The 24,148-nt window shown below is 46.4% G+C and overlaps 2 protein-coding genes across 12 annotated transcripts in view; one reads left to right on the top strand and one right to left on the bottom strand.

The window, feature by feature from the left end:
- SLC41A2 (solute carrier family 41 member 2) overlaps positions 1-24,148 on the top strand; it is a 228,154-nt gene extending 204,006 nt beyond the window's left edge. The window contains exons 15-16 of the mRNA XM_032646807.1: positions 1,669-1,769; positions 23,730-24,148. The gene's annotated coding sequence lies outside the window, so the exon portion shown is untranslated. The remainder of the gene's footprint in view (positions 1-1,668; positions 1,770-23,729) is intronic.
- The window catches only part of CHST11 (carbohydrate sulfotransferase 11), a 287,104-nt gene that overhangs the window by 14,858 nt on the left and 248,098 nt on the right, over positions 1-24,148 (bottom strand). The window lies entirely within an intron of this gene.

Below are 24,148 nucleotides of genomic sequence, written 5' to 3' on the forward strand. Positions count from 1 at the left end.
TTGCTTTTGTTCTCAGAAAGAAGTAGCATTCCAATTGCTTGGGGCAGAAAACACACGCAGTGTTAGGGACTCAGAAATTTGAGTCGAGGAGGGAGATTCTTGGATTCAGTGTGCCCACGCTGGAACATTCAGAGGGTCTCTTTCTTCGTGGGAGACGAGTAGCACGCGTCACTACCACCTGTGTCCACAGGGCCCTTCAGCATTCACAGAGCACTTTCACACACCGTCCCACTTAAAGATCCCAGTGGGACTTCTCCAGAACCTACTAAAAGAAAGTTTATATTCAGCAGACCGGCCCGTACTTCCGACCACGTGTCATCTTTTTCTGGGCTGGCTCTGCCAGGTATTACCAATAATACCTCATGTGAATGGTTCTCAACTTTGAGCTTGCACGGCAATCACCTGGAGGACTTGTTAAAATGCAGTTTGCTGGATCCACCCCAAGTTGCCAATTCAGTAGGTCTGGGACTGGGCCTGAGAATCTGCATTTCTAGCAAGTTCCCAGGTTGTCAGTTTGTTAGGGCTGCCATAACAAAATACTACAGACTCGGTGGCTTAAGCAGCAGAAACGGATTTTCTCAGAGTCCTGGAGGTGTGCGAAGGGTTGGTTTCCTCTGCGGTCTCTCTCCTTGGCTTGCGTACGTCTGCCTTCTTGCTGCCTTTTCACACGGTCAACCCTCTGTGCATCTTTACCCCTGGTGTCTCTTCCTTTTTTTAAAAAAATACATTTATTTAATTTTTGGCTGTGTTGGGTCTTCGTTGCTGTGTGCGGGCTTTCTCTAGTTGCAGCGAGCGGGGGCTACCCTTCGTTGCGGTGCGCGGGCTTCTCATTGCGGTGGCTTCTCGTTGTGGAGCACAGGCTCTAGACGCGCGGGCTTCAGTAGTTGCAGCACGCGGGCTCAGTAGTGGTGGCGCACGGCCTTAGTTGCTCCGTGGCATGTGGGATGTTCCCTGGACCAGGGCTTGTCCCCGTGTCCCCTGCACTGGCAGGAGGATTCTTAACCACTGCAACACGAAGGGAAGTCCTCTTCCTCCTCTTATAAGGACACCAGTCTTACTGGATTAGGCCCACCCTAATGGCCTCGATTTAATTCAGTCACCTCTTTAAAGGCCCTATCTCCAAATACGGTTATGTTGAGGTACTGGGGGGTTGGGACTCCAGTATATGAATACTGGGGGTGGGGCACCATTCAGCCCATTACACCAGGTGATGCTGACGCTGCTGGTCCGAGGACCACACTTTGAGAACCACATCTTTACACTATGAGGAAAGGACTGTAATCTAACGTCTTTCACCAGTTCAAGCTATTCTTAGTTATAGAACACAGAGCCAAGTTCGTCATCTGCTGCCAGGCAACTCCTAGGTCTACCTCCAGCTGCAACCTCGACTCCCCTCACCTCCCTTTGATCTCCCAAAAGTATAAATTAGGTCAGAGGAAGGCTGATTCTAGGAAACCGTGAACATGGCTACAGGCTCTGGGCTGTGTCCTGTGTTCTCACTTAGATGTCTATTTTTAATTTGGACATTTAAAAAAGGCAACTGTAATTAGCTGAAGTACCAAATTTAGGGACTGTTTGAAAAAGTCTTTAAGACTTCACTATGTTTCATCTTAAAAGGAAGGAAAGCACGTTTCCCTTAAATTAAAACATCTTTTGCGGTGTTTACAGTTTCTTTCAGACACAAGGACCCAAACTGAAGGAGGAGCAGCTGGTCCATTTTACTGTCCCGGGTGGAGGAGATGCAGAGGAATGGAAACCCAGAGAAAAAGGTAAATGTAAAGGCATCAGGAGAGTGGGGTTGGCAGAATCTGTCATTAACAATTGCCTGCTTGGGTCCAGCCTCAGGTTCTCCACTTGCAAATCCTAATACAAGACCCCTTCGAGCATCCTGGGGACACTGCCATCATCTCGCTGATTTCAGAATTGGGGGAGGGAGAGGAAAACCCGGGGATCTGGTTTGCTATGATTCTATTATATTTCCTTCTGGTCCAGTAATTCCTAAACTCTCACGAGAAAGGCTAGTCATGAGGAATTCCTGAAGAAACCACATCCACAGCAAAAAAGAGGCCTACGTTTATACTAGCTACCATTTCTTGAGCACTTACTATGTACCAGCCACTTTTAATCCTCACGGTCTAGGGGATAGGTATCATTAGTGTTCCCAACTTATGAATGAGGAAACTGAGGCGCAGGGAGAATAAGTTGCTCAAGATCAGGGAGCTAGGAACTGGGGTTGGGTTTTGAATCCAGACAGCCTGTGCTCTGAGCCCCTGCACTGTGCAGCCCCCCAGGATCTGCAGCTCCCTCTGGGAGTTACCGTCTCCAGGGCATCTGCTGGAGCCATGCGTCTCCATCCTGGCAGCTCACAGGGGAGCTTTAAATACTGAAGGCTGGGGCCCACCGCAGAGATCTGATGTGATTGCTTTGGGTGTGGCCAGCTCCCTGGGGATTCGAAAGCTGCCCAGGTGGGAACCATGTCTTAGAGGCTCCAATGCCAGCAGCTATATAAACTAAATCATGGAGTGGACTTGAGCAATGACCCTTGGATGATCTTGGGCAAACTTCACCTTCCTGATCTTCAGATTTGAAATTAGGGGCTTTCCATCTTGTAGGGCCAGAGATCAAAGGTCTAGAAGGCCACACTTCTAATGTCTTTGGCTGAGTCCTTAGAGAACCACTAGGAATTCTATAATGCTTAAAACCTTTTATGTTTAGAAAAGAAAGGAGAAAAACTTTGAGCCTTTAAAGAAAGAATCTAGTCTGAACCTGTTGCAAAACTTAAAGGGTTTAGGAAAGAATTGATTCCACATTAACTGACATTATCATTCCGTGCCTCCCCCAACCCCCTCCCCCTTGGCAACCACCAGTCTGTTCTCTACGTCTGTAATTCTGTTTCACAGATATTTTCATTTGTGTCACATTTTAGAGTCCACATATAAGTGATACCATATGGTATTCGTCTTTCGGACTTATTTCACTTAGTATGATAATCTCTAGTTGCGTCCATGTTGCTGCAAATGGCATTATTTCATTCTTTTTTAACGGCTGAATAGTATTCCATTGTGCTGCATATATGTACCACACCTTATTTATCCATTCATCTGTCAGTGGACATGTAGGTTGTTTCCATGTCTTGACTATTGTGAATAGTGCCACTATGAACATAGGGGTGCATGTATCTTTTTTTTTTTTTTTTTTGCGGTACACGGGCCTCTCACTGTTGTGCCCTCTCCCATTGTGGAACACAGGCTCCGGACACGCAGGTTCAGTGGCCATGGCTCGTGGGCCCAGCCACTCGGCGGCATGTGGGATCCTCCCGGACTGGGGCACAAACCCGTGTCCCCTGCATTGGCAGGTGGACTCTCAACCACTGCGCCACCAGGGAAGCCCTATCTTTTTGAATTATAGTTTTCTCTGGATATATGCCCAGGAGTGGGATTGCTACATCATATGCTAGTTTTTTTTTTAGTTTTCTGAGGAACCTCCATACTGTTTTCCACAGTGGCTGCACCAACTTACATTTCCACCAACAGTGTATGAGGATTCCCTTTTCTCCACACCCTCTCCAGCATTTATTACTTGTAGACTTTTTAATGATGACCATTCTGACTGGTGTGAGGTGGTACCTCATTGTAGTTTTGAGTTGCATTTCTCTAATAATTAGCAATGCTGAGCATCTTTTCGTGTGCCTATTGGCCCTCTGTATTTCTTCCTTGGAGAAATGTCTCTTTAGGTCTTCTGCCCATTTTTGGATTGGGCTGTTTGTTCTTTTGTTGTTGAGTTGTATGAGCTGTTTGTATATTTTGGAAATGAAGGCCTTGGTCACATCGTTGGCAAATATTTTCTCCCTTTCTGTAGGTTGTCTCTTTGTTTATGGTTTCCTTTGCTGTGCAAAAGCTTGTAAGTTTGATTAGGTCCCATTTGTTTATTTTTGCTTTTACTTCTTTTGCCTTGAGACTAAGAAAACATCGGTACGATTTATGTCAGCATGTTTTGCCTGTGTTCTCTGCTAGGAGTTTTATGGTCTCATGTCTTATGTTTAAGTCTTTAAGTCAGTTTATTTTTGTGCACGGTGTGTTCTAACTTCATTGATTTACATGCAGCCGTCCAACTTTCCCAGCACCACTTGCTGAAGAGGCTGTCTTTTTCTCATTGTATATTCTTGCCTCAGGAAATTGGTTTCTTAGGATTTCAACTTGCCACTAGGGAATCACCTGTTTAATAATAAGGACTGAATCTCTACAGGAGCTTTTCCTACCTTTCCAAAGCAAAAAGAAGGAAAGGGTGCAATGGATGGGAAGCATTTTGAGCCCTCGAAGGTGAGGCAGTGGTGCAGGAGACCCTGGGTGATGGAGGACCCAGAGCTGGCCTCTGGATGCAGCCCCTGAGCCAGGCTCAGCTGACAAGGCCACAGGTGAGCTAAGGCTCTGAGCTGCGTTTTAACCTTGGGTACTTTGAGGGCAGAACCAAGCAAGCAGAGGGTTAAGGTACTTCTTTTGTATCGGTTTAAATTTGGTGACCTGGGTTAGGGTCACAAACTCCAATGCCCTCTGGAGCCAGCAGGGAGTCCCTGAGCCACTGAAGGTGGGAGATGCCACTTAAATCTTGCTCGTGTTGTCGTGAGGGAATGGGGACCTTGGTCTTTTGGGATGTTTCAAATTCTCAAGAGAAGCCAGAAAACCCGATTTTATGTGTCATCTGCATTCTCAAATGTTAGCTACAAAAAATAATTTTTTTAGTGGTGTTTGTTTAAAAATTTTTTTAACTTGTTTGGGCTGGATTTGCACGGGGGCCACCAGTTGGTGCCCTCACCCAGGCACTGGACAGTGGGACTAGTAACGAGGTGCCCTCTTGGAAAGGGCTGTTCTGAGCCGTGCCCACCACTGCCTCCCACCCAGCTGCCCTGCTCAGTTAACCAAACCGTAAGCAGTTGAGGGTGGGAAAGAGGTGGAACAAGCCAGACTGCAGAAGTTCAGGATGCAATTAGGATAGCTCACGATCAGCAGTGGTTACTAAGAGACAGCCCTGGGACCTCAGCTCTGCCCACCCACTCTTCTTGGTAATACCTCCTTCTAACACTCTCATTACAATCTATTTATTTTGCATGTCTCTCCCTTCTAGAATGTAGACTCCAAGAGGGCAGGTACTTTTTACTGTGTGTTCATCCTCATATCCTCGGTGCCTGGCACATACTAACACTCAGAGCTTTGTTGAATGAACGAATGGATGCGTGCCTGCAGGAATGAATGACTTGGGGGTGACAGGGATTTTTAAAGGCCACAAAAGGGCTGATGAGGCCGCATGGGCTTCCTGGTGCCTCAATCTGCAGCCCCAGCCCATCTCCCCATGGAGGGTTTCTGGCAAAGATCCTGCAGCTGCAAATGCAAGAGCTCAGTATCAGCCCAGAGGCCGGAGGCCAAGAGACAAGCAGCTGGGGTGCTTGGTGCCGGGTGGAAATGGGCTCAGGGTGCCTGCGGTAGCCTTTGACGTGGGGGGTGGGGGGGGTGGGAACTGGCACTTTCCACCCGAATGGTGAGGCCAGGAAGCAGGAGGAGAATCACTCGAGGGGCCTGGTGCCAAGGGCTCCCTTTCAGCCTGACCAGGTGTGGCTGCAGGGGCTCATTTCCATCTCAGATCAGCTGTTCAGGCTTCCGGAGGCCTGGGCAGGGTGCGGGGTGTGTGTGTGTGCAGGGATGGGGATGCTGCTGCCAAGCTGGACCGGTGTCCGATGAATGGTGGCCCGGAACAGGGACAATGGCAGGGAAGGGATGTGCCTCCCACGTGCTCGGGAGGCTGGGTTTCCTGGGAAAGCAGAAGTCGGAGGGCAGGTGGAATGTGCACTGCTGACTGATGCGTTGGGACCCTTGGAAGTCACTGCTGGCAGGAGGCGGGGGTGGGGGGGGGAGTTCCACTGTGCAGCCTCCAACGGCTCACCCCTCTCCCAGCCAAGGTGGCCGACGGCACCCCACCCACGTGGGCCTCCCAGAGGGTGATGCTCTTCTGAGGCAGAAGGTTATGACCCCCCAGCTTCTCCTTCTGGTCTCTCCCTCCTTGGGACCGACTGACTTCACTGGTTCTTGCTGATTCTCTTCCTAGACTCACCAGAATGTTCTACCGCTCGTATTTTACCCCCATCGCTTGGCCTCCTCAGGTCTTAGTAACCCCATCTGTAAAATGGGGACAACAATCGTGTTTCCTCCTCAAGGTTGTTTAGAGGATTCAGTGAGAGCTTACAAGGAAAGCACTTAGCACTTCTCTTCATCACTAAAAATATTAGAGGGTAGCTTTCAAAGTGGCCGACAGTATAGTGAGCACATTACCCTGCCTCTCCCGTAGCCTAACAGCACATGTCACTCTTTATGTAAGAGTGGGTGCTTGGTGAAATATGGATTCCTAGACGCCACCTGGAGAAATTCTGACTCAGTGGGTCTGGTTGTTCTAGGTACCTGCCCTTGATGGCTGCCCCAGGATGATTCTACTAGGCCGATTCCAAGGTTGGTGATCCTGTGTCCCATTTTGAAAACTGCTGATCAGCCGTCACTTTTTTTTTTTTTTTTTTTTTTTTTTTGGGGGACGCGGGCCTCTCACTGTTGTGGCCTCTCCCATTAGGGAGCACAGGCTCAGCGGCCATGGCTCACGGGCCTAGCCGCTCCACGGCATGTGGGATCTTCCCGGACCGGGGCACGAACCCGCGTCCCCTGCATCGGCAGGCGGACTCTCAACCACTGCGCCACCAGGGAAGCCCCAGCCGTCACTTTTACATGAACAGGTTCTGCAGTTAACATCCAACACATTTGTTATCTATGCAAAACGCCTGGCTCACGGCGATTCAATATCTCACTGACGTCAGAGACAGAAGCAATTGGAGGCAACTTGGATTGGCAGCTGTTTGTTAAGCAAACTGGAGGCTACAGAGAGATTAGCTATTAATAAGTATTAACAGACTGTACAGTGTGCATGGAATTTCAGAGTCAGTGAACTGTGGATTAGGAGACACCCCCAGAGGTCAGTTTATTTCTTAATCAAGTAGCATGTTTCAACAATATCCCATTTCCCTATTGTTCAAAGGGTACATTCTCTTAGGCTTTCATGTCTGCATGGTGTGTGTTTCCTGGCGAGGGCAAGGCTGGTCTTTCGCTAGGAGGGGAGGTGGAGCCAGCTCTGAGACAGGGCCTCAAAGCCCTCCTCCCCTGCAGCCACAGACCTGGGGCCCCAAAAGAGCCGTTTTCACCACCTTCACCCAGACCCCTTTGTCTCAAGCTGCTCCATCCCAATTATGGTTATAGCGCCGTGAACAATGTGAGTTCAACTTATTTCCCTCCTCCAAGGCTATTAGGACAGGGCCTGGGTATCTCTGTGTCCCAAGTGCCAGGCACTCCGTGCCCAGTACTTGCGGGACTCAGAAAAGAGTGATTAGCTTTGTGCCAACGTGTTAATGCCTTTCAAATACTAAGACTAAGAGTTTTTGTCTGTCTCAGCTGCTTTACTACCTTTTCCCTCGTTCAAGAATGGCCCATTTGGGAGGATAATGAAAGTGCCACAGGAAGGCCATCATTGAGTGCTACAGGGACAAGCATGTCTCAATTCACAGCTGTTTAGTGAGAAACTTAAGAACCTGGGCTGCTTCTCAGTCACTTCTGGGGACATATATACAAATACACATAATGGAGCCATACACGACATCGTGGATTTGGACCAGGAGTCCACAGATGAATAAGACCCTCAAGTTAATGGCATCAGAGGTGGGCATGTCCTTCTGTTTGTAGAGGTGCAGAGTGATTTTACAGCCCTAGAGCCCTTGGAACACAGAGCTTCAGAGTCGGAAAATACCCTTGCGATCATCTGATACCACGTTCTGATTTTCAGATGGCAACACTGAGGCCCAGAGATGTTAACCCATCCACCCACTCCCAGGAAGTGGCAAAGCTGGGACCAGAAACCGAGTCTTCTGCCCCTTTGTGCTGCTGGACTGTATGGTGAAAAGAGGAACCTTCAGCAGCTCTTGTCCATGGCACACGGATGGATCCAGGAACAGAGTGATGGGTGGGCCAGCCCAAGTGCCACCTACATGGTGCTAAAACATCTCTGTGAGATGTAGCAAACAACCCTGCTTCCAGCAACCTAAGGAGTATCATGTGGACTCATGATCCGTGGAATTCCTGAAACTGAACTCCTGTTCAGTGACCTTTTTTATTATTCAGTATAGGGAACATGGCAAAGGTCCCCCTGGGCTGGATTGATTGAGGAATCCATTAAAGAAAAGTGAAGCAAGAATTGGGAAAAGTCTTGATGATTTTTTTAAAAGAACAGTGACTCTGCTGTTTACAGATGACAGGATACTATCTGTAGAAAATCCTAAAGATGATACCAGAAAACTACTACAGCTCATCAATGAGTTCAGTGAAGGTGCAGGATACAAAATTAATACACAGAATACAAAATTAATACACAGAAGTTTCTTGCATTTCTATACAACAAAAGATCACAAAGAGAAATTAAGGAAACAATCCCATTTACCATCACATCATAAAGAATAAAATACCTAGGAATAATACCTAAGGAGGCAAAAGACCTGTACTCTGAAAACTATAAGACACTGATGAAAGAAATTAAAGACGACACAAACAGATGGAAAGATATACCATGTTCTTGGATTGGAAGAATCAATATTGTTACCATGACTATACCATTGAAGACAATCTACAGATTCAATGCAATCCCTATTAAATTACAAATGGCATTTTCCACAGAATTAGAAACAAAAAATTTAAAAATTTGTATGGAAACACAAAAGGCCCTGAACAGCCAAAGCAATCCTGAGAAAGAAAAGCGGAGCTGGAGGAATCAAGCTCCCTGCCTTCAGACTCTACTACAAGGCTACAGTAATCAAAATAGTATGGTACTCAGTACCTCCCATCAGGAAGATTGCACAAGCCTCTTAGATAGCCTCATCCACCAGAGGGCAGACAGCAGAAGCAACAAGAACTACAGTCCTGCAGCCTGTGGAATGAAAACCACATTCACAGAAACATAGAAAAAATGAGAACATAGACAAAATGAAAAGGCAGAGGACTATGTACCAGATGAAGGAGCTAAAACCCCAGAAAAACAACTAAATGAAGTGAAGATAGGTAACCTTCCAGAAAAAGCATTCAGAATAATGATACTGAAGATGATCCAGGACCTCAGAAAAAGAATGGAGGCAAAGATCGAGAAGATGCAAGAAATGTTTAACAAAGACCTAGAATAATTAAAGAACAAACACCTAAAAGAATTAAAGAACAAACAAACAGAGATGAACAATACAATAACTGAAATGAAAAATACACTAGAAGGAATCAATAGCAGAAAAACTGAGGCAGAAGAATGGATAAGTGACCTAGAAGACAGAATGGTGGAATTCACTGCCATGGAACAGAATAAAGAAAAAAGAATGAAAAGAAATGAAGACAGCCTAAGAGACCTATGGGACAACATTAAATGCACCAACATTCCCATTATAGGGGTCCCAGAAGGAGAAGAGAGAGAGGAAGGACCCGAGAAAATATTTGAAGAGATTATAGTAGAAAACTTCCCTAACATGGGAAAGGAAATAGCCACCCAAGTCCAAGAAGTGCAGAGAGTCCCAGGCAGGATAAATCCACAGAGAAACAGGCTGAGACACATTGTAACAAAATTGACAAAAATTAAAGACAAAGAAAAATTATTAAAAGCAACAAGGGAAAAACGACAAATAATATACAAGGGAATTCCCATAAGGTTAACAGCTGATTTCTCTCAGCAGAAACTCTACAAGCCAGAAGGGAGTGGCATGATATATTTAAAGTGAGGAAAGGGAAAAACCTACAACTAAGATTACTCTACCCGGCAAGGATCTCATTCAGATTCGATGGAGAAATCAAAAGCTTTACAGGCAAGAGAATTCAGCACCACCAAACCAGCTCTACAACAAATGCTAAAGGAACTTCTCTAAGTGGGAAACACAAGAGAAGAAAAGGACCTACAAAAACAAACCCAAAACAATTAAGAAAATGGTAATAGGAGCATACATATCTATAATTACCTTAAATGTGTATAGATTAAATGCTCCAACCAAATGACACAGGCTTGATGAATGGATACAAAAGCAAGACCCATATATATGCTGTCTACAAGAGACCCACTTCAGATCTAGGGACACATACAGACTGACAGTGAGGGGATGGAAAAATATATTCCATGCAAATGGAAATCAAAAGAAAGCTGGAGTAGCAATACTCATATCAGATAAAATAGACTTTAAAATAAGGAATGTTACAAGAGACAAGGAAGGACACTACATAATGATCAAGGGATCAATCCAAGAAGAAGATATAACAATTATAAATATATATGCTCCCAACATAGGAGCACCTCAGTACATAAGGAAAATGCTAATAGCTATAATAGAGCAAATAAAAAGTAACACAATAATAGTGGGGGACTTTAACACCTCACTTACACCAATGGACAGATCATCCAAACAGAAAACTAATAAGGAAACACAAGCTTTAAATGACACAATAGACAGATTTAATTGATATTTATAGGACATTCCATTCGAAAACAGCAGATTACACTTTCTTATCAAATGCACATGGAACATTCTCCAGGATAGATCACATCTTGGGTCACAAATCAAGCCTTGATAAATTTATGAAAATTGAAATCATATCAAGCATCTTTTCTGACCACAACACTATGAGATTAGAAATAAATTGCAGGGGAAAAAAATGTAAAAAACACAAACACATGGAGGCTAAACAATACGTTACTAAATAATCAAGAGATCACTGAAGGAGTCAAAGAGGAAACCAAAAATTACCTAGAGACAAATGACAACGAAAACACGATGATCCAAAACCTTTGGGATGGAAACGTATGGACACCAAGGGGGCAAAGCTGGGGGTGGTGGTGGGATGAATTGGGAGATTGGGACTGACATATATATACTAATATGTATAAAATAGATAACTAATAAGACCCTGCTTATAAAAAATAAAATTAAACAAAACCCAAAACCTATGTGATGCAGCAAAAGCAGTTCTAAGAGGGAAGTTTATAGCAATACAATCCTACCACAAGAAATAAGAAAAATCTCAAACAATCTAACCTTACACCTAAAGGAACTAGAGAAAGAAGAACAAACAAAACCCAAAGTTAGTAGAAGGAAAGAAATCATAAAGATCAGAGCAGAAATAAATGAAATAGAAACAAAGAAAACAATAGCAAAGATCAACAAAACTAAAAGCTGGTTCTTTGAGAAGATAAACAAAACTGGTAAAACTTTAGCCAGACTCATCAAGAAAAAGAGGGAGAGGACTCAAATCAATAAAATTAGAAATGAAAAAGGAGAAGTTACAATGGACACCACAGAAATACAAAGCACCATAAGAGACTACTACAAGCAACACTGGGCCAATAAAATGAACAACCTGGAAGAAATGGACAAATTCTTAGAAAGGTATAACCTTCCAAGACTGAACCAGGAAGAAACAGAAAATATGAACAGACCAATCACAAGTAATGAAATTGGAACTGTGATTAAAACTCTTCCAACAAACAAAAGTCCAGGACCAGATGGCTTCACAAGTGAATTCTATCAAACATTTAGAGAAGAGCTAACACCCATCCTTCTCAAACGCTTCCTAAAAATTGCAGAGGAAGGAACGTTCCCAAACTCATTCCACCAGGCCACCATCACCCTGATACCAAAACCAGAAAAAGATACTACAAAAAAAGAAAATTACAGACCAATATCACTGATAAATATAGATGCAAAAATCCTCAACAAAATACTAGCAAACAGAATTCAACAACACACTGAAGGGATCATATACCATGACCAAGTGGGATTTATCCCAGGGATGCAAGGATTCTTCAATATCAGCAAATCAATCAATGTGATACACCATATTAACAAATTGAAGAAGAAAAACCATGTGATCATGTCAATAGATGCAGAAAAAGCTTTTGACAAAATTCATCACACATTTATGATAAAAACTCTCCAGAAAGTGGGCACAGAGGGAACCTACCTCAGCATAATAAAGGCCATATATGACAAACCCACAGCAAACATCATTCTCAATGGTGAAAAACTGAAAGCACTTCCTCTAAGATCAGGAACAAGACAAGGATATCCACTCTCACCACTATTATTCAACATAGTTTTGGAAGTCCTAGCCATGGCAATCAGGGAAGAAAAAGAAATAAAAGGAATCCAAATTGGAAAAGAAAAAAACTGTCACTGTTTGCAGATGACATGATACTAAACATAGGTAATCCTGAAGATGCCACAAGAAAACTACTAGAGCTAATCAATGAATTTGGTAAAGTTGCAGGATACAAAATTAATGCACAGAAATCTCTTGCATTCCTATACACTAACAATGAAAGACCAGAAAGTGAAATTAAGGAAACAATCCCATTTACCATTGCAACAAAAAGAATAAAATACCTAGGAATAAACCTACCTAAGTAGGTAAAAGACCTGTACTCAGAAAACTGTAAGACACTGATGAAAGAAATCAAAGATGACACAAACAGATGGAGAGATATACCATGTTCTTGTATTGGAAGAATCAACATTGTGAAAATGACTATTCTACCCAAAGCAATCTACAGATTCAATGCTATCTCTATCAAATTACCAATGGCATTTTTTACAGAACTAGAACAAAAAATCTTAAAATTTGTATGGAGACACAAAAGACCCCAAATAGCCAAAGCACTCTCTAGGGAAAGAAACAGAGCTGGAGGAATCTGATCCCTGACTTCAGACTATATGACAAAGCTACCGTAATCAAGACAATATGGTACTGGCACAAAAACAGAAAATATAGATCAATGGAACAGGATAGAAAGCCCAGAGAAAAACCCACACACCTATGGTCAACTAATCTATGGCAAAAGAGGCAAGGATACAATGGAGAAAAGACAGCCTCTTCAATAAGTGGTGCTGGGAAAACTGGACATGTAAAAGAATGAAACTAGAACACTCCATAACATCATACACAAAAATAAACTCAAAATGGATTAAAGACCTAAATGTAAGACTGGACACTATAAAACTCTTAGAGGAAAACACAGGAACACTGTGACATAAATCACAGCAAGATTTCTTTTGACCCACCTCCTAGGGTAATGGTAATAAAAACAAAAATAAACAGATGGGACCTAATGAAACTTAAAAGCTTTTGCACAGCAAAGGAAACCAAAAACAAGACGAAAAGACAACACTCAGAATGGGAGAAAATATTTGCAAACGCATCAATGGACAAAGGATTAATCTCCAAAATATATAAACAGCTCATGCAGCTCAATATTAAAAAAACAAACAACCCAATCCAAAAATGGGCAGAAGACCTAAACAGACGTTTCTCCAAAGAAAACATACAGATGGCCAAGAGACACATGAAAAGCTGCTCAACATCACTAATTATTAGAGAAATGCAAATCAAAACTACAATGAGGTATCACCTCACACCAGTCAGAATGGCCATCATCAAAAAATCTACAGAATGGCCATCATCAAAAAATCTACAAACAAAAATGCTGGAGAGGGTGCAGAGAAAAGGGAACCCTCTTGTACTGTTGGTGGGAATGTAAATTGATACAGCCACTATGGAGAACAGTATGGAGGTTCCTTAAAAAACTAAAAATAGAACTACCATACGACACAGCAATCCCACTATTGGGCATATACCCAGAGAAAAGCATAATTCAAAAAGAGTCATGTACCAAACTGTTCGTTGCAGCTCTATTTACAATAGCCAGGTCATGGAAGCAACCTAAATGCCCACTGACAGATGAATGGATAAAGTAGGTGTGATAGGGTTTCCCTGGTGGCGCAGTGGTTAAGAATCTGCCTGCCAATGCAGGGGACACAGGGTTCAAGCCCTGGTCTGGGAAGATCCACATGCCACTAAGCAACTAAGCCTGTGCACCGCAGCTACTGAGCCTGCGCTCTAGAGCCCAGGGACCACAACTACTGAAACCCACATGCCTACAGCCCGTGCTCTGCAACAAGAGAAGCCACCACAATGAGAAGCCTGCACACGGCAATAAAAGAGTAGCCCCACTCAACACAACTAGATGAAGCCTGTGCACAGCAATGAAGACCTAACATAGCCAAAAAAAAAAAAAAAAAAAAAAAAAAAAAGATGTGGTACATATATACAATGGAATATTACTCAGCCATAAAAAGGAATGAAATTGGGTCATTTGTAGATACGTGGATGGACCTAGAGACTGTCATACAGAGTGAAGTAAGTCAGAGAAAAACAAATATCATATATTAATGTACATATGTGGAATACAGAAAAATGGTACAGATGAACTGGTTTGCAAGGCAGAAATGGAGACACAGATACAGAGAACAAATGTATGGACACCAAGGGGGGAAAGCGGGGTGGTGGTGGTGCTGTGATGAATTGGGATATTGGGATTGACATGTATACACTAATAATGTATAAAATGGATAACTAATAAGAATCTGTTGTATAAAAAATAAATAAAATTGAAAAACAAAACAAAACAGAAGACAGTATGGTACTGGCACAAAAACAGAAATATAGACCAATGGAACAGGATGGAAAGCCCAGAAATAAACCCACGTACCTATGGTCAACTAATCTATGATAAAGGAGGCAAGGATATACAATGGAGAAAAGACAGTCTCTTCAATAAGTGGTGCTGGGAAAACTGGACATGTAAAAGAATGAAATTAGAACACTCTGTAGCATCATACACAAAAATAAACTAAAAATGGATTAAAGACCTAAATGTAAGACTGGTTACTATAAAACTCTTAGAGGAAAACATAGGAAGAACACTCTTTGACATAAATCACAGCAATATCTTTTAGGATCCACCTCCTAGAGTAATGAAAATAAAAACAACAATAAACAAATGGAACCTAATCAAACTTAAAAGCCTTTGTACAGCAAAGGAAACCATAAACAAAAGGAAAAGACAACCCACAGAATGGGAGAAAATATTTGCAAATGAGGTGACCGACAACTGATTAATTTCCAAAATATACAAATAGCTTGTACAGCTCAATATCAAAACAAACAAACAGGGCTTCCCTGGTGGCGCAGTGGGTGGGAGTCCGCCTGCCGATGCAGGGGACACGGGTTCGTGCCCCGGTCGGGGAACATCGCACATGGCGCGGAGCGGCTGGGCCCGTGAGCCATGGCCGCTGAGCCTGCACGTCCAGAGCCTGTGCTCTGCAACGGGAGAGGCCACAACAGTGAGAGGCCCGCGTACTGCAAAAACAAACAAACAAATCCAATCGAAAAATGGGCAGAAGACCTAAGTAGACATTTATCCAAAGAAGACATAGAGATGGCCAAAAAGCACATGAAAAGATCTCAACATTGCTAATTATTAAAGAAATGCAAAGCAAAACCACTATGAGGTATCACCTCACACTGGTCAGAATGGCCATCATCAAAATGTCTGCAAACAATAAATGCTAGAGAGGGTGTGGAGAAAAGGGAACCCTCTGAACTGTTTGTGGGAATGTAAATTGGTACAACCACTATGGAGAAAAGTATGGAGGTTCCTGAAAAAACTAGAAATATCAATACTGTATTGTGATCCAGCAATCCCACTCCTGGCATGTATCAGGAGAAAACTATAATTTGAACAGATACATGCACCCCCAATGTTCACTGCAGCACTATTTACAATACCCAAGACGTGGAAGCAACCTAAATGTCCATCGACAGAGGAATGTATAAAGAAGATGTGGGACATATATACAAGGGAATACTACTCAGCCATAAAAATGAAGTAATGCCATTTGCAGCAACATGGGATGGACCTAGTGATTATATACTAAGTGAAGTAAATCAGACAGAGAAAGACAAATATATGATATCACTTATATGTGGAATCTAAAAAGATGATACAAATGAACTTATTTATAAAACAGAAACAGACTCACAGACATAGAAAACAAACTTGCGGTTACCAAAGGGGAAAGGTTGGGGGGAGGGGTAAATTAGGAGTTCTGGATTAACAGATACACACTACTATATATAAAATAATCAACAAGGACCTGCTATATATAGCACAGTGAACTCCACTCAATAGTCTGTAATGACCTATATGGGAAAAGAATCTGAAAAAGAGTAGATATATGTATAACTGAACCACTTTGCTGTATACCTGAAACTAATACAATATTGCAAATCAACTATACTCCAATATAAAGTAAAAATTAAATTAAAAATTAGAAGAAGTTTTAAGAATGAAGAAAAAAAAAAAAAAAGAACTGTGACTATTTGGACCAGTGGAAGAAAATAAGTGACTCAATTTCAGGATAGAATTTTTATAGAAAATCAGTGTCTTACTGATTCCATTAAATAAATACTGAATAAATACTGAGAGTATTTGCTTTCTTACCCTGCCTAGGAAGTCTAGGGTTCTGCTCAGTCAACCCGACACAGAGATCAGACTCTGAAGTCAGGCAGACACAACTGGACATGGATCCTGGCAATGCCCGACAGTGCCATGACCCAGGGTTGGCATTTCCACCCTCCCCGCCTCAGTTTCCTCATCTGTAAAGTGGAAATTGATAGCAGCACATACTTCACAGGCTGTCATGAGGTTTGAAGGGATAAAGTCAGCAAAGAACGAGGCATATCACCTGGCCCGCGGCTGCTCCTAATGAACATGCAATTAACATTTAAAGTTAAAAGTGCTTTTCGGGCTTCCCTGGTGGCGCAGTGGTTGGGAGTCCGCCTGCCGATGCAGGGGACACGGGTTCGTGCCCCGGTCCGGGAAGATCCCACATGCCGCGGAGCGGCTGGGCCCGTGAGCCATGGCCGCTGAGCCTGCGCGTCCGGAGCCTGTGCTCCGCAACGGGAGAGGCCACAGCAGTGAGAGGCCCGCGTACCGCAAAAAAAAAAAAAGTGCTTTCCCATGGGGGAAAAAAAAGAGGTCTTCTTTGCAGCTGTTTCCATCAAGGGGCAGAACGGCTCCGAACACAAACTCTGCAGCTAGACAGCCTGGGGTTAAAATCTGGCCCCACCATCTACCAGCTATGGAAGTTGGGCAAGTTACTTGACGTGGGCCTCAATATTCTCATCAGTAAAATGGGGCCTAGGACAGCACTGACCTCCTAAGGGTCTATGTGGCGGTGATAACAGCTCGCTGTTTGCCCAATGCACTGCGGGTGCACGGGGGACGATCTCGGAGGCATCACTCATGTTCTATTCAGGCCAGTGCAACGATGAAAAGATGCGGAAATTCCCCACATCACCTTCCCCAGCTAGACCTCTGCCCTAAGGTGCCAACAAGGAGGGAAGAGTGGCTGATGTCATCTGTCCTTTCACTTCCGCTGTCTCCTTTGGGTGGAGGCCAAATAGTGGCGAGTCCAGGGCAGAGTGGGAGAGAAAGCTCGAGCTGCATGCGCCCGGACTCCTGGCCCAGGCTCCTGAGCGGGGCAGAAAAGGCTCTGACCCCTGACCTCTGGCGGGCACACTGTTGGTACCCTAGTCTCTAAGCTGAGCCAGTCTACAACCTGCAGGTCCCCCCACTTTACCCTCCGTGGGCTTTGGATTGGTTGGCTCGCCCTTCTCCCACTGCCCAGCAGGTCACTAACCTCCCAGCCCTATTCTCCATGCCCAGGAGGGACACCTAACACCTGGCAGCTGCTCCATACTTCGTCTCAATCCCTCAGTTGGCACAGGCTAGGCAACCAAGCCCCAGGCTCAGGCACTGGCGGGTGGCCAGTGCAGAGCCAGATAAGGTTTGTCTCTGGGGAGAAATCTCACATTCTAACAACAGACATGGATGAGGAAAGGAAAACATAATGCAACGTGGCAGCTGACAAGTGCTCAACCAGGGGTTAGGAGTACGCTGGTGTCAGACTCCCAGATCTAGTGCCTACAAGCCTAGAAGCGTGGGGCTTTCTTAACCTCTCCAAGCCTCTATTTCCCCATCTGTAAAATGGACAAAACAACAGCTCCTCCCTTGAAGGTTGTGGAAAACATCAGACGAGAAGAGCTATGTATGTCCTGGCATATAAGTACTCAATACCTGAGAGCTCTTTATGTCACAAGGTGGGCATGAGGATGAAGCAGGACAAAATAGCACAGGCAATGCCCTTTATCTGGGGGAGGAAATGATTTCCCCAAGAAAGGAGAGTTCCTGGGAAGCTGGAGAGAGGAGCATTTGTGAGCTGGGCTAAAAGGCCGCACAAGCCGGGGCTGGGGTGGGAACTGGAAGCACGAGGACTCAGCAGGAACAGAGCAGGGCTGTCCCTGCACAGGCCGTGTGCCCCAAGTGACAGGGACAGGCTGATCCTCCAAAGCTGAATGAGCCTACGGGGGCCTATGGGAGGCGGCAGCACACCCCCATCCCAGCCTTCCAGAAAGGAAGCTTCACAGACATAATTACACTGGCGGGGCAAGGTGGGCTGCTGGGCATCTTTTTTTATAGACTAAGTGGCATTCTCTGAGCCAAAGCAATGAACAAGAGGTTCAGAAAAGCAAGTGGGGTCAGGGCCTGGGGGGACTGATTTTCATGAATGAATCTACTTCCTGTGGTGACTGAAGCCTCCAGGGGAGGCCCCTGAGCTCCAGGGACCAAAGGCACATGACGACAGCTGGGGACAGGCCACCACCCGTGTTCCCAGGAGACAGAGCCTCGGTACTGCCCTCCCCCAGGGCTCACCTTTCACTTCCCCCTGCTCTGCAAATTCTCCAGGCTGGGCCCTGGGTGCAAAACCACCTCCTGGGGGATTCCTCCTCCCCTGTTTCTGTTTTCTTTTGAAAACCATAAAAACTGCAGTCACTCAAGAGAGGCAGGAATACCTCCACTCTTGTGTCTGCTGGACTGCCCCGAGGAAGGCGCTGGGCAAAGGGTCAATATGAGGTCTGGAGTGAAAGAGAATGATCTAGAAGATTCTAGGTCGACTGACCATTCGTTAACAAGTCTACAACCCCAAGGTGGCCAGACAACAAAAAACTACAAATTCACCTGCAGGCTAAGATGGAAAAAGGAAGAAAACCAGGTGTTGCACTTACTGAGGTCAACGAGTTTTAGCAAGTACTTGTCATGTGGCAGGTGAGGTGCTGAGTCCAGTCGGGATCAGATATGGTGGAGGGACAGGGATGGACCAGGAAGACCCCGGGTTGGGATGGGGGTTCTGCATGGTAACAGACTCTTGCCTGGGACCAAGAGGACTGAGAAACAAATGGGTCCATGAGGGCTCCTGTCTCTCTACTACCATGGGGAACTCTGCACCCTTAAATGAAGTCATGGCTCATCAGAGCCAGACTGACAGCAGGAGGCCCGTTTGTCAAATACGGAGTCACAATGATGGCCATGGCAGACCCAGACCTACTGTGCTGAGACTTCACCTCATTTTACCTCTGATTCTGATAACTCTGTGAGGTGTAAACTTAACACCTTGTTTTATAGATAAGGAAACTGAGGCCCAGAAAGTTAAGCATTTCTCCAAGGTCGTCAACCTTCGCTCTTTGACGGAGAGGTCCACTGTGACCTGGACCTTTGTGCCTGGAGCGCAGTCCACTGTGTGGGAACTGTGCCTGCGTGCCACAAGGATAGTGCTGGCGGTGCCCGTCCAGTAATGGGACGGGAGGGCCAGGCACCTGCCATGTGCCAGGCATCCTACGAGGCACTCGACAGCCACCATCTCAGTCAATCCTCAGGATAACCTAGAAGTGCCATCCCCACTTTACAGATGAGTAAACTGAGGCTCAGGGAGCTTCAACACTTACGTCAAGGCCCACACCTTGTAAGTCGTAGGGGCAAGATTTAACCCTGGTGGCCCAGTTCTGGAGCAGGGGTCTTCGGCCTCAAGCCTAGTCATGCCCACGCTGACCTGTAGCTGATCCACCTTTATTTATGACCCTAAGTCATTCCCATCAGGAAGAGCCTGGAGCACACAGGCTCACCCACTGCCCAGATCTACCTTGGAGGGGCACGCCTGGCTTCTGCGGGCATTGAAAACACCAGGGCAGTGATTACTGAACCAAGCTCTTAGGAAGGAAGCGCTGATTAAATGCCCTTCCTGAAGTTGTTAAGAAGTTTCAACAATTCTCAGAATTTATCGCATAAAGATCATCGATAAATGGTGTTAAAGAGAAAACAGATTTTCTTGCCAAAGATACTACCAGTTTCAGTTCTGTAAGCCACACCATGTGGCTTTTGCCTTGTCTCCTGAAGCCGTGTTTTGTTTCTATCGAGCCAGGCAGTGAGCACGCCTCACAGGGCACAGGGACAGATGCCTTTCTCCATGGCTTTCATAAATCGGATTTTCTGCGTGGTTTACCCACGACTTCTAGCACATCTACAGCTCTGTTCGTGGAACTTAAGTGGGCCCCGTCTTCCATGGGCATCCGAGTGGAGAGCAGATCGGAGCCGAACCAGCCCCTATGAGGCCCTCACTCGGCCAGCTCTGGGCACAGCGGGGCGGTTACGTCCCCGGCGCCAGGGCCTCGCGCAGGCGCACAGCCGTCCATGCGGCTATGGAGCAGCCCCCGATGAGGGTCCCAGGCCCCAGCCCACCCTGCTTCTCGGGGCTCTGCCACAGCGCAGTCAGCCTGGGTGCTCTTCAAACAGGCCAGAATCCAGAAGGGCGGGGCATTTTCTCCGAGTTTTATAGGAATGTCTAACCAGAAACATCTGGAAATACAAGGGGCTAAGTTGGATGCCTCAGGGGGCAGCGCCAGCTCCGCCAGGCCCGGCGTTCGCCCTGCGAGCTTGTGCGTCTCCGGCCTCTTTCCCAGCATCCTCTGCTGCAAGATGGCCTCCCTCCTGCCTGCCGGCCTTTCTCCCTCCTCCTGTTGCAGCAAAAGTAGAAATGAGACGTTTCTGATAAACAAGGAAGACAAGGAAACAATGAACAGGCTGGAGCAACAACATCAACAGGCCTGAAACGGTTAAGCAATCTTCGTTATTCTTTAGCTGTTACTACTAACCAACACTTACAGCTAGACTTGTCCTTCACAAAGCTGATTACACTCTGACTCCACACAAATTACCCTTTGCACCTGGCATTTCTTCTCCCCCCTGCACTCCCTTGTAGCACTCTTCATGTCAGAAAGAAGGTCACGGGGCCGGTAACTTCAGGGACACCAGACCCGGTTGCTGAGCCGCCTGATGCCAGCTTTGGCCATGAATTTGCAGAAGAAAAGAAATGCAAGACCTTCACTGCTTTGATCCTTATCACATACCCCGGACTGCGAGCCCCCCATATAAAATCTCTGATTCCCCAAGGAGGGGAGCACAGTTCTTGAAAAGTTAGCCTACTGTGTCTTCCCTTGGCCGGGCAAAGAAAATAAAAAGCTTCTCTATTTCTTGTCTTCCAGTTTTCTGTCTCCGTATTTCTATTCGATAGCGGTGCACAGGGAGCCAGATTTGGCAACACTCCCTCCCCCCTTCCCGTCCTCCATCGTCCACCCTGCTTCCTTCCTCCTGCCACTGATCCAGGCGCACTCATTTCATCTCAGGGTGGTTGAACTTCCCATCGCTTCTGTGTGGAATGCTCCTTTCCCAGGCCTTTCAGGGACACAAGGGTTGCCGTTTTGTAGGGGAAGACTTTGGGGAAGGTGGGATTCATGGGGAAGCAGGAAGCATGGTCTCACCTTCCCACGGGTGGCTGCCCCGGGAACGTCCCGCAGGAATCTCAACCTCCAAATATCTGAAGGTGGTTGTCCCCTGCCTCTTCCGTGTCCTCGCCTCTGGGAACGGCACTGCTGTGTGCCCAGTGCCCTGCCAGACGCCCGGACATCAGCTCCTCGCAGCCCAGCCCCGTTTCCCCATCCTGGCAGCCTTGGCGCAAACCACATCCCCTCTAGCCTGGATGGCTTCCCACGCTCCAAGCCCGGGGCCCATCCTGACCAGATCAGTCCCTCTGAACACGGCTCTGACTCCACTGTTCCTGTGCTTTAAGCCCCCAACGAGTCTCTACTGCCTTCCTCGGGGAGTTCAGACTCCTGAGCCTGGAGTCAGGACCCACGTGCCCGGGCCCTGTCGCCCGGGTGGCAGGCCTGCCACTGTGGCTTCTCTGGAAGTGCCGCGTCTCCTTGTGCAGGGATCTGTGCAGACCCAAAGCCTCACTCCTCTCACCTCCTCCGATTTGCCACTCTTCCTGCTAACTGCTGTGGGCTTTCAGACCTCCCTTCCAACAAGACGATGACCACCCTCACCCCCATCCCAGATCACTTTGCTACCCCCTCTTCGTGGTGTCCCCCAGGGACCCGGATTTACCTCTCTTATGGCACATAGGGTTACTATTGTCATCACCGTCGCTCTTGTTAACAGCAGAGCCAACAGCACCATCAGAAGAGCTGAGTTTTTTGAGTGCCGTTCTAACACAAGCTCTGTTCTAAGCTCTTGTGTGATATAACACATTCGATCCCATGGGGTGAAGGCTGCAATGAGCCAACACCCTCACCCTTGCTCCTGGCAGAGGAAGAAATACGGGACTAGGGTACTGCAGTCCATCTCACCTTCCACCTACATCTGTACTCACGACCAGGGTGGGGAGGACCGAGCAGGTGCTTGGGTTGAACTCCTGGGTCTTAAACCCTGCCCCTTGTTTGCCACGTGACTTTGGACAAGTCAACCTCTCTGAGCCTCAGTTTCTGTTTCTGTCAAATGGGTCCTGGGTGAAAGGGAAATGAACGCCATCCATCACATGCCTACACAGGGCCTGGAATTACTGGCCCCTCAGCAGGGACCTCTCTCCTGGGCAGAACCAACATCAGATCCTGAGACCAACCACCCTCTTTCTGGATTTTGAGGCTGGATTTTCCTCCAGCAGTTAAGTATTTCCAACTGCTTTGAAATTAAAATAATAAAAATAACAGAAAGGCACATCCACTTCTGTAGACAAGTGTGAAGTCATCAGCCCCTCTGCCAGCCGGGTCTGAACAAGCACGCCCTGTGTCCCTCCTGATGGCAGCGCTCACCAGGTGCCGCTCTGCAGACAGGCCCTCCCAGCCCTCCCCTCCATTTGTCCTGGGAGCTGCTGGCACGGGGAGAGCCCTGCAGCATTCTTCCCAGGAGCTGGGCCCAGCCAAAGGCTGCAGAGAGAGCTGGAGGGGCAGGGAGGGGCCCAAGCCTACATTCCCACCCAGGAACATCTACTCAGTCCTTCATCCTCACCAGGGGTGGCGCTGGAGAGCAGCCACCTCGACATCCCCAGCTCAAATCACCCCAGCTGGCTTTTCAAAGAACCTCCTTCCCCACTCCACCCCCAAGCCCATCTCTCCTCCTAACTTCAAGTCTCAAAATGCAGAGTTCCTCCCCTCAGAGCCAGTGTAGATAAGAGCCAATCTCCCTGGGTTTGAGTCATAGCTCTGCCACTTGGTTGGCTGTGGGACCTTGGGCAAGTTACTCTACCTCTCTGTGCCTCAGTTTCCTCATCTGTTAGGTGGGAATAGCAGTCGAACCAAGCTCACAGAATAGGTAAAGCGCTCAGAGGGATGCCTGAAACACAGCATGTGCTAATTACTACCTATTACCACCAAGTGACCCCAGCTCAGGCTCAGTCCTGCTTGGTGGGCAGGCTCGGGGTGCAGGAGTGGGCACTGAGGAACTCTCTGGGTTTGAAGGTGTCCCCACAGCAGGCAAGGCCCCTTTCTTGACATCCACAGTCCGTGTTACTCCCTCCCACAAAGGCTTTATAAATGTCCCCTTTCCTCTTTCTTCCATTCCACTAGGCAATCTTGAATCGATTTGGAGATCGTTTCCCTGTGTGATCTGGACATCTTACATCAAGCAAATATCAAAGTCTGGCCTCGTGCCCTCTATACTTATGTGCAAGATACTTCTCACCTACATCACCTTCTAGTTCAACAGCCTGATGACAGCACAGCAACGTGGAAGAGGCACACACTTTAGAGGGGCAGGGGTGGGAATCCCAGCTGTGTGACCTGGAACAAGTTACTTAACTGGTCTGGGCCTCAGTTTCCCCACCTCTAACGGGGCTGGTAAAACCTACTACACAAGAGTGCGCAAGGAGGATTAAACAAGATGGTACATGTCAAGTTCAAAGCACAGGGCTGATGCCCTCTTTGTGGACGATGTGTCCAGAAATCAGGGCTTAAAAAATGCTTAATAAATATTTAATTCTAGAAGG

Source organism: Phocoena sinus, chromosome 10, assembly GCF_008692025.1.
Source record: "Phocoena sinus isolate mPhoSin1 chromosome 10, mPhoSin1.pri, whole genome shotgun sequence".
NCBI lineage: Eukaryota > Metazoa > Chordata > Mammalia > Artiodactyla > Phocoenidae > Phocoena > Phocoena sinus.